This window comes from Typopeltis vanoorti, chromosome 18, assembly GCF_054136105.1.
Source record: "Typopeltis vanoorti isolate ZY-2024b chromosome 18, IOZ_Tvanoo_1.0, whole genome shotgun sequence".
Classification (NCBI taxonomy): domain Eukaryota; kingdom Metazoa; phylum Arthropoda; class Arachnida; order Uropygi; family Thelyphonidae; genus Typopeltis; species Typopeltis vanoorti.
The window spans coordinates 13,951,759-13,965,112 of NC_143566.1; the positions used below are offsets into that span (position 1 = coordinate 13,951,759).

Genomic DNA, 13,354 nt, shown 5'->3' on the forward strand with positions numbered 1-13,354 from the left:
GAGAAAGGATTTGTCCCAAATAAAGTGGAGTTGTCTGTAATTGAACCAACTGTGGAGAATAGTAATACACAGTCTGTTATGCCTTATCTACCAAAATCAAAATGTAATACTGATGAACATTCTCAACAACTAATAGCCAAACCTGAACCTGAAGTTATCAATAAGGAACAAACAACAGTTGAGGTAAACTGTGCCAGGGTGACTAGTCTATATAACAGAACTAGGAGAACAGAAACAAATTACCATAATGATAGACAACTGAGGATAAAAGTTAGTAACAGAGACCAGAACTTCTACCCTGAAAGGACAATATCACGTTATAAGTGTAGCAATCAGAATTCTCCTTATGATAAAAACAACAAGAACTCAAGTGGAGAGATGCAGAAAAGCATATACAACTGTAATAAAATATCCAATTATATTCAAACTAAGTACTACTTAAGATCTTGGAAGGAAGATAAGAAGTCAATTTTCTCCACTTGTGAGTCTAGTGTGAAAAATTTTTCTTTAAAGAAAAATTTTTCAAAGGAAGAGTAAGCCTTTGTTGGATTCTGATTATGTAGATATTAGAGTAATTATTATTTGCTTCAGAATCCAACATGATCTTCCATCACAAAGGCTACATTTGTAAATATTATTTAATGTAAATAACTTAAATTATAATTTGATATCATATAATTACCTTAATTATATCTAATATTTAATTGTTTAATCAAAGATATGTGTTAATAGTAATAAGATTCTGTATTAAATATTATTAAGCTATTTTATTTATTGTTATGTCAATATTATAAGAACTTGTATTTGTAATTTAACTACGCATTTATTGAAATGCAAATATTCTATTTATTCTTGTTTGTGAAAGTTGAACGTTATGTAATAACTGAATGTAGTGGTATAACCTTATGTAACGTTAGCGAAAATGTTTACGTTTATTTGTTGTCATGGAAACGCGTGAAATAAACGAGCGCGAGTGGAACAGAGCGAGGACTGGGAAAAGAATAATAAAAAAATATAAGAGGTAACAAGAGAGAGTTGGGACGGAAACTTGGAAGTGAAAGGAGGCAAGGGCATAAATTAGAGAAGTAGAAGTAAATGAAAGGTTCTTAAGGGCAGGAGTTAAGAGGATAATTTTTATAAGTGAGCAAGGATGAAGTGAATTTTATAGTTAGCTGAAAGTGAAGCCAGCAGTAATAATAAAAGGGAAATTGATGCTGTATTCGGATAATATAAAAAGCTGGACGTTCAAGGAAGAATTCTGAATAAACCCAGTTGGTCTAGAATTGCGGCTTATTTCCGATTTGCCCTAAGGAGAACCGCACAGTGTTTTAATTAGTTTATGAGTGGTAAAAAGGATAGTTGAAGTACCCTGCAGTCGATGTCTGGATTTCTGAAGCGCGATTGATAGTGTTTTAATTATAACTGTGGATAAGTCTTGTAGATGTGTTTTTGTTAAGTAAGATAAATAAGTTCCAAAGGTTTGCTCACAACGTATTTGATGTACTAGGAACTATTTCCGATAAGGACTATCTTAGTGTATTATTTCAATGCTTGAAGAATTGAGTGTTAATTACGCTACGCTTAACCTAACCTCAACTGTGGAAACTCTTCGTGATTGAGAGTTGAAGTTAAGAATTGTTAGAGAGATATTTTCAACTATTAGTGCCTGCGATATTTTGAACTTATAGCATGACTGAGAAGTGTGTGAAAACTGATTAGATAAGAAGTTCTATTATATTTATATATGTGTAGGAACTTTGTAACTCAGAAGCTGAGAAAGTGTATGTGAAGGCTTGGAAGGTTGAACTAATGTGATTGACTTGGCTTAATGTTTGACTTGTTTTTATTGTTTAAATTAGAAGTAGAATTTATGTATGTGTTATATAGCTTATATTAAATGTTTGTTTTTGTTAATCAAAAGTTGTATTTTTTAGTTGTACTTTTGTTAATCAAAAGTTGTTTCCGTCCCAACTCTCTCTTGTTACCTCTTATATTTTTTTATTATTCTTTTCCCAGTCCTCGCTCTGTTCCACTCGCGCTCGTTTATTTCACGCGTTTCCATGACAACAAATAAACGTAAACATTTTCGCTAACGTTACATAAGGTTATACCACTACATTCAGTTATTACATAACGTTCAACTTTCACAAACAAGAATAAATAGAATATTTGCATTTCAATAAATGCGTAGTTAAATTACAAATACAAGTTCTTATAATATTGACATAACAATAAATAAAATAGCTTAATAATATTTAATACAGAATCTTATTACTATTAACACATATCTTTGATTAAACAATTAAATATTAGATATAATTAAGGTAATTATATGATATCAAATTATAATTTAAGTTATTTACATTAAATAATATTTACAAATGTAGCCTTTGTGATGGAAGATCATGTTGGATTCTGAAGCAAATAATAATTACTCTAATATCTACATAATCAGAATCCAACACCACTTAGATAATTTTGCGCAAGTTCTCTTCAAATCTCACAAAATAATAGACTTCCCAACCAGAATTCGAAACGAACTTCTCACTCGCCCACCGCTTATCTTTTTTGTAACAACTAGCCTTCTTAGTAGAGAAGAGTAACCCCTCCTCTTCGGAAAACTAGACATGTCGAGAAAGCTCTCTTTTCCAGAATGTCATTCCCTCAGCTACTCTCTCCTCCAGTTCTCCACACCAAATGGAATGACTTGCGGTATTTCAGTTTTTTTTTTTTTTTCCTTCAATGACCGTACTACTGTTCCACTCTTTCAATCCTGACACTATTCTGAATGAATTGCAGAACATAATTTGCTGAAATGAAGGCCTTCATAATTTTTGTCCAGAAATTTATTCCACCTGGTAACTGTAAAGAAGAAACAGCGGACATCGCAATACCATCACTCATTAAATCAAATAAAACAATGAGTTTTACAACAGAAACTTAAATTTTAAAGAACAACGCACTATTTAGATCCGAATAAAACAAGGGGTCACAAAGTAAAACATGTTTATGGCAGCGCAGCGCAGAATCCCAACACACAAGACGACTTCGTATTAAAAACATAACCTCAACTTTCAGATTTGGTTGCAGTGCTGGACTAGAGGTTGCAGGGGAAACAAACTGTAAAAAAAAACTGAAGGGGGGGGGGAGATCAATACTCATTCTAGTGATGCAAACATATACTACGGATATGCTCAGACAAAATGTCACTTGATCAATGAAAACTATCCACATTTATATCACTACCGAAGCCTTGGCATGTTGAACTTCTTGTAAATTTCAATGCACGCTTGTTGGAAAACTAAAAACCAGAGAAAGCGCCTTTGGCTGTTTATATTCAAAAACAGGGCTTTTTATCCAATGAACAGAAACCGATGTCAGCGCAAGAAGTAAAATAAAGTTTTAAAATGCTGCTTTGTCTTCCACAATACAGTTATTGACAACAAAGGATTCGAGCGGGGTGTTTGCAGTGGTTAAATTCAGCCGGGGCCGAATCCAGAACATTTTTCTGTTTTGTGACTTTTCTCCCTTTATGGTAATTAAGCTTAACGCGAAACAGACAGCAATGGCAGGTTATTAAGACATGCATATGATTGGTGCAGTATTAACAAAAGATCACGCGACGGAAAGATAAAAGCAAGCCGACAACTGAGTTGAAATGCTAACTCTCTTCAACCGAATTCCAATAATATGTGAAACTGCCATAACAACATTCACTATATATATATTCTTAGTTTTAACACGTCTACAAATTTTAACACGTTCGGTTGAATTTCATTGCTGCTTTGAGACTCGCACACATTCTAATTAATAACAATAATTTTTAATTATATAAATTAAGTGGGTATCAAATCCAATATCATTTCAAACCCGAATACAGAAACTATAAAAGTTTCGTGCGAAAATTGACCAGAGCTTGCGGAAATGCCGCATTGACGAATGCTCAAAGCGCCCGTATATTCACCTCCTATTGGTCCATTTTGATAAGGTTTCACTAGTCTGACAGCTGTTTCAAACTCATTGGTTTTCGTCAGATACTAGGCAGAAACCTAAGAGAGCAAAAACTCTCAGTACTAAAGAACCATTACCATTAACATTACTGACAGGATGGGTGAAGCACTAGTGCTTTTCATATTCCCCTTTATCTGTAATGAGAGTTGTTTGGGAATGGGAGGTTTGTGAGCAGTTAAGCTCGCCCTCTGAGGGCAGTTGTGTTAGCTATGATCGGTTGAGAGAAGAATAGCCTTCGGTCTTTTGTGTTTATAGCAATCAGTCTCACTGTAATTGACAGCTTGTACGATTAGTGGGTTTGAATGTGAACTTGACTTTACGAAGAAAGGAAGAAATGTATGGAATGCCGGTTTCTCGGTGAATCTGTGAATTTCTGATGAACCACGGTGCATCCAGGATCATCCTAAGGCATTTGCTTTGGATTCTCTGCAATTTCGAAATGTTTGATCTTGAAGTGTGACTCCATGCTGGTGAGGCGTAAGTAATGACTGGAAGTATTACCATCCGGTAAAGAAGCAATTTATTATGTAGGTTCAATTTGCTCTTGCGGCTGATCAATGGGTAGAGCTGCGCTATTACTTTGGAAGATTTGGAGCCAATGAGATTGATGTGCTTGTTAAAAAGGAGTTTCTTATCCATTAATACCCCAAGATATTTGGTCTCTGATTGCCATGGGATCTTATGACCAGAGAGCAGGATATCTTCTTTAATGCAAACCTTTCTTCTTGAAAACAGTCGGCTGAGCTTTTGATGGGGGTTCACTTGAATCCTCCAGTTGGTGAACCAGTTTACTAGCTCATTGATACTTCTTTGGAGTCCAGTGATTGCTAGGCGAGGACTGAGCGATCTTGCTAGAATAGCGGTGTCGTCGGCATAAAGGGCCGTAGTAGTTGTTCTTGAATTGAGAGGAATATCTACCATGTAAGTTGTGAAAAATATTGGCGCCAGAAAAGAACCCTGAGGTATACTCCCGCCAGAATTTTGCGCCTTGATGACACAATTCCGTTGAGTTTTACTTGCATGTATCTTTCATTAATATATGACTTTCACTAGTTTAATTGGGATATTGTTTTCAATTAGTTTGAAGATAAGGCCTTGATGCCAGACCTTATCAAAGGTCTTTGCAACATCGAAAAACACAGCAGCAGTGTGAAGGTGCCAGTTAAAACCATGAGTGATATGTTCTGTTAGTCGGTGAATTTGTTGCACCGTGTTGTGAGCTTTGCGAAACCCAAATTGCTCATTTGGGATTATTTTCTGTTTGTCCACTGCTGATTGTAGTCTTGATAGGATGACCTTTTCTATTACTTTGCCAAGACAGTAAAGAAGACTGATGGGCCTGTAGCTTTGGGAAAGTTGTGGGATATTACCAGGCTTTTTCAGAGGAATAATGTCCGCGATTTTCCAATCTGTGGGAAAGTACTGGAATCTTAAAATGGAATTGAGTACTAAGGAACTTGAAGCGTTGGAGAGGTGTATTTTTCGGTCAAACTTTCAGTCGGTGCCTAAACTATTTAATAAAATAAAGAGCCAAAAGGCTTCATTTCGGCGATGCAAAATTATATAAATTAGATGGATTTAATATCCACTTAATTTATATAATTTTGCATCGCCGAAATTAAGCTTTTGGGCTCTTTATTTTAGTTAGATACTGTGTTTGCCAGTGAAGCATATGGTTTTGTTTGAGTCCATAGAGCATAGTTTCTGTATGAGGGGACATGTAATTCATTCATTAGTGTCTTTTTTATCCCAGTTGTCGTCTCTAATTACACTACTTGTTGAGAAATATATTACACAGAGTGCTTGTACTTTATTCACTGACATAATAAAAGTACTTGTTTTTCTTGCCTCTGCAGTATAGTGGCTATTGGGGAGGGCATGTTGTTTACCGCGGGAGCATGTTACTATCATCCCGACGTGAAAGTGTTTAAGCTTTTTTTTTTCATGTGTGAGGTAGATGCGAAACTTTTTAATTTCTTTTTTCAAAAAGTAAAGTCAGCGGTGCGAGTTACATTCAAGTAAATACGGTATTTCAGCTATGGATAAGTACATTGGTAGCTTCTTTAACGGAAAAATAGCTCGGATAATAGTGTTAATACAAAACGAGTTTGTAATGTGTAGTTTCTGAAGAGAAAGAGGTCTGTAACGAATCCACAGAAACACAGAATTCAAATCAGTTGCAATGCGATAATATTAAACGCTGAACGAAATGAAAGATTTGCTGACTTGCTGGAGACTCGACCAGTGGATCGCATTCAAAGGTAAATACAATTGGTTATTTTTAGGAACATTTTTCTGTTTTGTGACTTTTCTCCCTTTACAGTAATTATGCCGACATTATTGTTGTTATTCGACAATTGTTTACACTTTTGAATATGTATAAAATCAATATCAACAGTCGCCAGATTACGAACGTTTGATGAAAGGGACGGGGAGGTTTGGAGCGTCCCCAGATAGCATACAAATGTAAATACAATTGGTTATTTTGTATAGGGCCCTGGAACTTACTCGTTTAGAATTTAACCACTGGGTGTTTGCAACTACTGTTAACTTTAATAGCGAGATGGACGTCAATCCCTTGGATTTTTATTCCTTCATCGCTAGATTGTGATTATTAATAATGAGAAATTTTTGAGCGCCTGGCTCGCCAGAATTAGGGCTATGTAGAATCGTTTGAAGCGACGATCAAAGCTACCTTCGGGTGTTTGTGTCTCCATCTGTCGTTTTCATCATAATTTGAATGAATCACGAACGAGTTGGTTGGGATGGAGTAATGCCTGGGCGAAGTACTTAATGGCAGTCTGTTTGAGATACGAAAGTATGTCTGGCATGTTTCCGTCTTGGTGAAGGAGAGCATTCCTAACAAACCACGGGACGTCGAAGATCATTCGGAGGCATTTATTTTGTAGTACCTGTAGTCTTATGATGTTGCTGGGAGAGGTGTGGTTCCATGCCGGCGATCCGTACGTTAGTATGGGTCTGATGATTGTTTTGTATATTGTTAGTTTGTTTTTTGTACTGATTTTGCTTCTTCGGTTGAGTAGAGGGTAGAGTTGAGCTATTGCTGAGTTGGCTTTGTTGCAAGCATGTGAGATGTGGAGGATGAAGCTGAGTCGGTTATCCAGTTTGATTCCCAGGTATTTTACTTCTTTTTGCCATGGGGTATCAGTGTTGAACATCGTCACTGCTCCGTGGTGAGTTACTTTCCTTCTTGTAAAGAGTATGGCCGTGCTCTTGGCGGCGTTGACATCTATCCTCCATTTCTGAAACCATTCTTCAAGATTTGTTGCTGCGTCTTGTGGTCGCTGTGTGGCTAAGTGTGGCCTGAGGGATCTGGTCAGTATTGCCATGTCGTCTGCATAGAAAGCCATGGTGGTTGATGCTGTGCTTGGTACATCTGAGATGAAAATGTTGAAGAGTAGTGGCAATAGGAGGGCGCCTTGCAGGACACCTTCTGATGCTTCTCATGGAGGATCTGAGGCCACGTAGCTTAACTTGAAATTGTAGTTCTTTCAGATAGGATTCTATGATTTTAGCGAGGTTTAATGGGTATTTTGCAGCTATTAGTTTGTGGATGTGGCCTTTGTGCCATACTTTGTCAAAGGCTTTCGTCACATCCAGGAAGATTGCACCTGTGTGCTGTTTCCAGTTGTATCCAGTAGTTATGAATTCTATAAGTCTGTGGACCTGTTGAGTTGTGCAGTGGCCTTTGCGAAATCCGAATTGTTCTTTTGGGATTAGGTCGATCTTGTCCGTTTCGTTTTGTAAGCGGTTCAGAATTATCTTTTCCGCGATTTTTCCCAGATTTGATAGGTCTGTAGTTCTGGGGGAATTGAGGTGTTTTTCCTGGTTTGTGGATGAGGATTACATCTGCCTGCTTCCAGCGAGTGGGGAAGTAGTTGAGTCTTGGCATCCCGTTGATGATGATAGCCACTAGATACATAACTGTTTTATGGGGGAGTGCTTTTATGGTTTGGTTTGAAATCTCATCAGGACCTGGGGCCTTTCTGTTGTTGAGGCTCTTGATGATTTGGTGCAGCATAGCTTGTGTTTTCTTGGCTGCTGGTTTGATGGAGTGCACAGCGGACATGCCTGTGTATTTTTTCAATGAAGTGCAAGTCCGCATGCGTATAGTTTGGGCTGAATTGCAGTTCCAGGAGGTCCGCGAAGGCTTCTGCTTTCTCGTCGTCTCGGTAGGCTATGCCCATTTCTCCGTGGATTGGCTGAATGTTGGGGAGGTCGCTGAGAAGGGCTTTAGTCATTTTCCGCAATGAGTTGTCTTCGGTGTTTAAGGAGCTTAGCTGCTTCTTCCACAGCTGGTTCTAGTGATCTTTGATCGCATATCAGACTAGGTTTGTTGCCCTGTTTAGCTCTTTTCTGTCCTGGGGGGGGGGGGGGGTAGTGTTTTATGGTAACGGCGTCTGATCCTGTTTTTGCTGGGGATGAGCTTTAGAATCTCTTCTGTGAGCAGATTGGCTTGAGCTGGAGCGGTAACGGTGGAAGCTTCTGCTAGGCCAGCTTGGATTGTGCTTTCCAGTTTTCTGATCGTTGTATCTATTTCTTTAGGTGAGGAGATGATTGGAACAGGTCCTGTGAGGCTGCGGAGAGTAGCGTTCAGCTTTTTGAAATTTGTGGAGGACTGCCTGGAGATGATTTCTGTTTCCCCGCCTAGGCTTAGTAGTACCGGATTGTGGTTGGAGCTAAGATCATTGATTACCTGTAACTGGAATTGGTGCGAGGTGTTCCTGAAAATGGATATATCACGCACATCAGGTCTTCCCAGCGGTCCGTAGTGTGTTGGTTCGGTAGGACCTGGTATGATGATGTTTCTTGTCATAGTGGACGTGTGTAGGCTCTTCCCATTGTTGTTGGAGTTCCTACTGTTCCATGCGGGATGTTTTACGTTTAGGTCTCCCGCCACAATTGTTGCTTCGTGTCGAGGAGCTGGGAGAGATCCGAGGATAGTAGTGGTTTGCCTGGAGTTGTGGACTGAACATAGCTTTAGGTAACCTGCATTGTTGGTGTGTATCTCAATTCCAGTTTCTTCCAGGTTTGTAGTCGTTGTCTTCTTGATCTCGTTGTATCTTATGTCTTTTTTGACAAAAATAGCCGTTCCACCTCCTCTGGCATTGAGTCTGTCATTCCTAAGTAGTGCGTGGTTCCTTAGTTTGGGGTTGTCGCAGGGTCGAAGGTGCGTCTCGTTGATTAAGAGGATGTCTATTCTATGTCTTGATGTAAATTCTTGTAGTTCCAGGAGTTTGTTGCTTAGGCATTCCAAAATGTGATCTGTATGAAGTTGTTCGAATCAGGCGTATTACTCATTGCTTATCATTGTGAAGATGACTTGAGTGTTTTTTAAGAACTTGTTTGCATCACTCTGATTGGGGTTGGTCTTGCTGAAAGCCGTTAGCATCTCCCCTAAAGTGGCAGCTAGGATAGCAGCTGTGTTTTGACTGTTGGGCATAGGTTCTGCTGATTTAGCCTTTGAGGTGACTGCTGCAGCATATGAGCTGTGTGATGTTCGCTGATGGATTCCTTCTTCAAGGGGTGTTGCACGTTTTTGAGCTGGTGGAGTGCCTGCTTTTCTGTTTCTTGCCAGGTTATCTGGGTGGAGAGTTCAGCCTCTATAGTTCGCTGGGTGTGGGCCGCCGCAGTTTGCACATGTGGCTAGAGCTGTGCGTGGTTTGGAGCATGTGTGAGTAGGGTGACTGTCCCTGCACGTCACATATTTGTACTCCGCTCTGCACAGTTTTTGTGCGTGCCCATATCTCTGGCAGCGATGGCATTGTCCTGCTCTTGCTTTCTTTCTGAGTCGTTCTGTTTTAATCCTGAGGTTGCAAACTGTTTTGAGATCGTAAATCTCTCTTTGCTCCTTACTAATTTCCACGAGAACCAGCGGCATGGGATGTTTGTCAGCCCGGTACATTCTTGATATTTTTATGGGCTCCAGTCCTTGAGATCTAAGGTCGATGGCTATTTCTTCGGACGTGATTTCTTCTAACAGTCCTCTAATGACAACTTTTAGGTTTTATAAGCTTTTAGTTCGAAAGTGTGGTATGGGGTCTTTAGCTCGTCCATTAACTTTGTTAGCCTACGGTAGTCTGATGTCCCTTCGGGCTGGATACGGACTCCTTCGTCGGAGTTTTTGGCTATTTTGAATTTAATCTTGGAGTTTCTCATGGCCTCCGCGATTGTCGACCATTGTTTTTTGTCTCTTAAGATTATCGGCGGAACTCGTTCTTTGATTTGTGCCGCTGTGTCCATTGGCTGGTGTTCCGGTTCTTCGGGTGATGTCTCCATTCGTCGCTTTTTTCTGCTCACCGTTTGGTAGTCGTCCGGTTCTTCCGGGATCTGGGTATCTGTGGCTGGGTTGTTGTCTCTTGTGTCATCTTGCGAAGTGCTGCGGAGAGGTTCTGAAGGTTGATAGTCTTCAGTTTCGACTTCCGCGATCTGATGGATCTCTACTTTGCCCGGCCATTTTGTATGTAGCAGGTTTCCTACATGTTGGAAAATTGCAAGCAGCTGCTTAAACTCTAGTTCATCGTACGGACTGTTCATGATGATTAAGCCTAGTCTGTAGTTTGCTGTACAATCTTCAGAATCACTATACTCTGTGATCACCTGTCTCAATCTTTACCTTACCTTTTCTATCCCTCTTCCTCTCCTCCTCAGATCATCTGTTTGCAACTAGTAGACTCACTGGAAGCATAAGTCAACGCCATATTAATACGACAGGCTGGGGTTGGGACAGACAAAAACTGGGGAATACATTTTAAAGTCATATTAATCAAAATTCCTTTTCCTTTGTTCATTGAGATGGTTTCAAAACGGAAGTCTGAATAAATGAATCTTTTGATGCAGTTCTTCCAAAATTAATTCTCAATTACCGTAGCTGGATTCTTGTAATTATTTTGTTAATGATGGTAAAATGTTAGTATGAATAATAAAAGAATTTAGCGGAGCGTATCGATGTAATCATTTTCCTTTGCATGTCTATTAACCGTCTAATCCTTCCCACTGATCCAAATGAGCATATTTGAACAATGCCAATTAATATGTCCGCATGTATCAGTGCAACTGCTTACATGCAGCTAAAAAATTAAGTTAGCTTCCTAAATGGGAATTAAGATCTACATAAATCTTCATCTCCAACAGCCAATGTGCGCAGTCCACTTCTATATCTGCATTTAAACTTTATGCGATACGAACTCAGGACACTACTAGTAACTAGCATCCCCGTTATGTCTATCCCCCCCCCCCTTACGTGACATTCAACTGCACTACAGAGCTATCCAAAACAGCTGGCAAAATGCCAAAACCTTACCCGCAACCTTTCATGTCAACTTGTAGACTCTTACATTCATTCATTCCATTCCATGCTATAAATATCAAAAAATCACTGAGCAAGATTTTAAAAAGTACTGACATGCCGTACTCTCTACCAACAAATAGCATGTGCTGAAGGTGTCTTGAATTTCTTTACCCTCAGCGACTAATGAATTTAAAAAAAAAAAAAAAAAAAAAAAAAAAAAAAAAAAAAAAAAAAAAAAAAAACTCAGTGTTACACTGAACTGAAAATTAAATTTCTTGGCCAACGAATTCAAATTATTATTATTTTTTTTTTTTCTGGAAGTGTATGTTTAAACTTTATTAGCTTAAATATTAGGCACAACTAATTAATTAGTAGTATAAAAAAATCAAACGAATTTCTGTTTACTTTCAAATCTGAAATCGAGACAGAGACACCATACGTCAACATGTAAAAATGCATAATCTCATGAAGTCACGTGTGACCAAAGCGCACGACATTGAGCAATGGAAATTCTATCATGTTGAATTTCCACCCATGACATGGCGCAACACATCATGAGAGGAAATGAACACGATTTGATGGTTGGAAGTAGAAAGCTAGCAAATAAATACCTTTTTTTACCCACGTTCCAAAATTTTCATTCTAATATCTTTTAAACTATTACAATAATACTTGATATTTTAATCGAATTACAAACTTGATTTTTTTTTTAAAAAAATACAGGATGCGATACTTTTTGGACTGTCAAAAGACTATAAACACACAGATGCCTGACTTGAGACTCAGTGATAAATATTTAATTCAGATTGTCACCTTTTCACAATATTCGTTAAAAGAAGAAAAAAAAAAACTGCAACTCTGTAATTTAATTCAGATTTGGCATTATTTTGTTAATTATATACACTATATATTATTATACACTATATATTTAAAAAAAAACTGAAATAAACTTACATCTAATATCAAAAATCTCCTATTAATAGAATTTGGATTACGACATTAAAACTCGGCGATTTTTCACTATTACGTGAAGAGTCCAACGGCTCGTTGCGAATGAATTTAAGTTCGTGTCCTCAGAACATAAGCGTTCTCTGAATTTAATGCTTATTTTAATTTTTATGGAACTTTTACCAAGCCAAAAAAGCCCGTGATTAGATTACTACAATGCTGATTTACACTTCTCTGAATAAATCCGACATGTGACTATCAATGAATCTATGGAGCCGTTCACTCGATTTCCAGTACGGACATTGTTCTACTGCACAACAAATAAACACTATTCGAAGCATTTATTTCGCTGGCGCGATTATTCTGAGCGCCTATGAAGAGGACAGTCACTGCTCGCGATGGGTTGCATGCTAAACAAAATTCCGTGAACTTACCTGCACATGAATAGTCGAAGGAGCATCTTTTTCTTTACAAACATTCGAGAAACAACGAAGTAGACCAACTGAAAATGAGTCTTCTAATCCTGCTTCAGCAATGAACATTATACTCCGTACTAAGGAAAGATATCAGGTAATCTTGAAGTCTCAACGTAATCCTTCTTCACAAACGACAATCGTGGCACTTTCTTTTTTTTTTCCATAACTTAAAACATTAAATTTTATACATTCAGATTCTTCTGCACACACATAAAAAAGCAAATCAATCACTTCCTGCTCACCTGCACAAATAACAATCCAAACGCGATCCCCCAGAAATCTTTGCGGTTTTTTGCTTTTGTGTTTTTTTTTTTTCATAAACCAATCAAAAAATGATTTTATGCGAAGTTAATTCGCCATAAAATCACTTTCTCATTTTCAACTAAACTAGAGCTCTCCTCGCGTGCAATGGCGTCATATCTCGCGCCATGTTATTTCGGTACGTCATGTTAGTAAGGTCTGCAACGCTGAACGAATACGTACGCTTTATTACATTACAGAATTTTATTTAAAACACACAATTATGACTGAAAATTTCGAAACAAGGCAAGATTATTGTCCAGTTTTCCTACATAAAGAGAAATTAAAATTTCAATTCGTCTGTTTC

The 13,354-nt window shown here is 38.2% G+C and overlaps 1 protein-coding gene across 1 annotated transcript in view; it reads right to left on the reverse strand.

The window, feature by feature from the left end:
• The window catches only part of LOC150096498 (guanylate cyclase 32E-like), a 644,496-nt gene extending 631,515 nt beyond the window's left edge, over window positions 1–12,981 (reverse strand). Inside the window, exon 1 of the mRNA XM_090407815.1 lies at window positions 12,706–12,981. The gene's annotated coding sequence lies outside the window, so the exon portion shown is untranslated. The remainder of the gene's footprint in view (window positions 1–12,705) is intronic.
• Window positions 12,982–13,354: the final 373 nt, after the last annotated feature.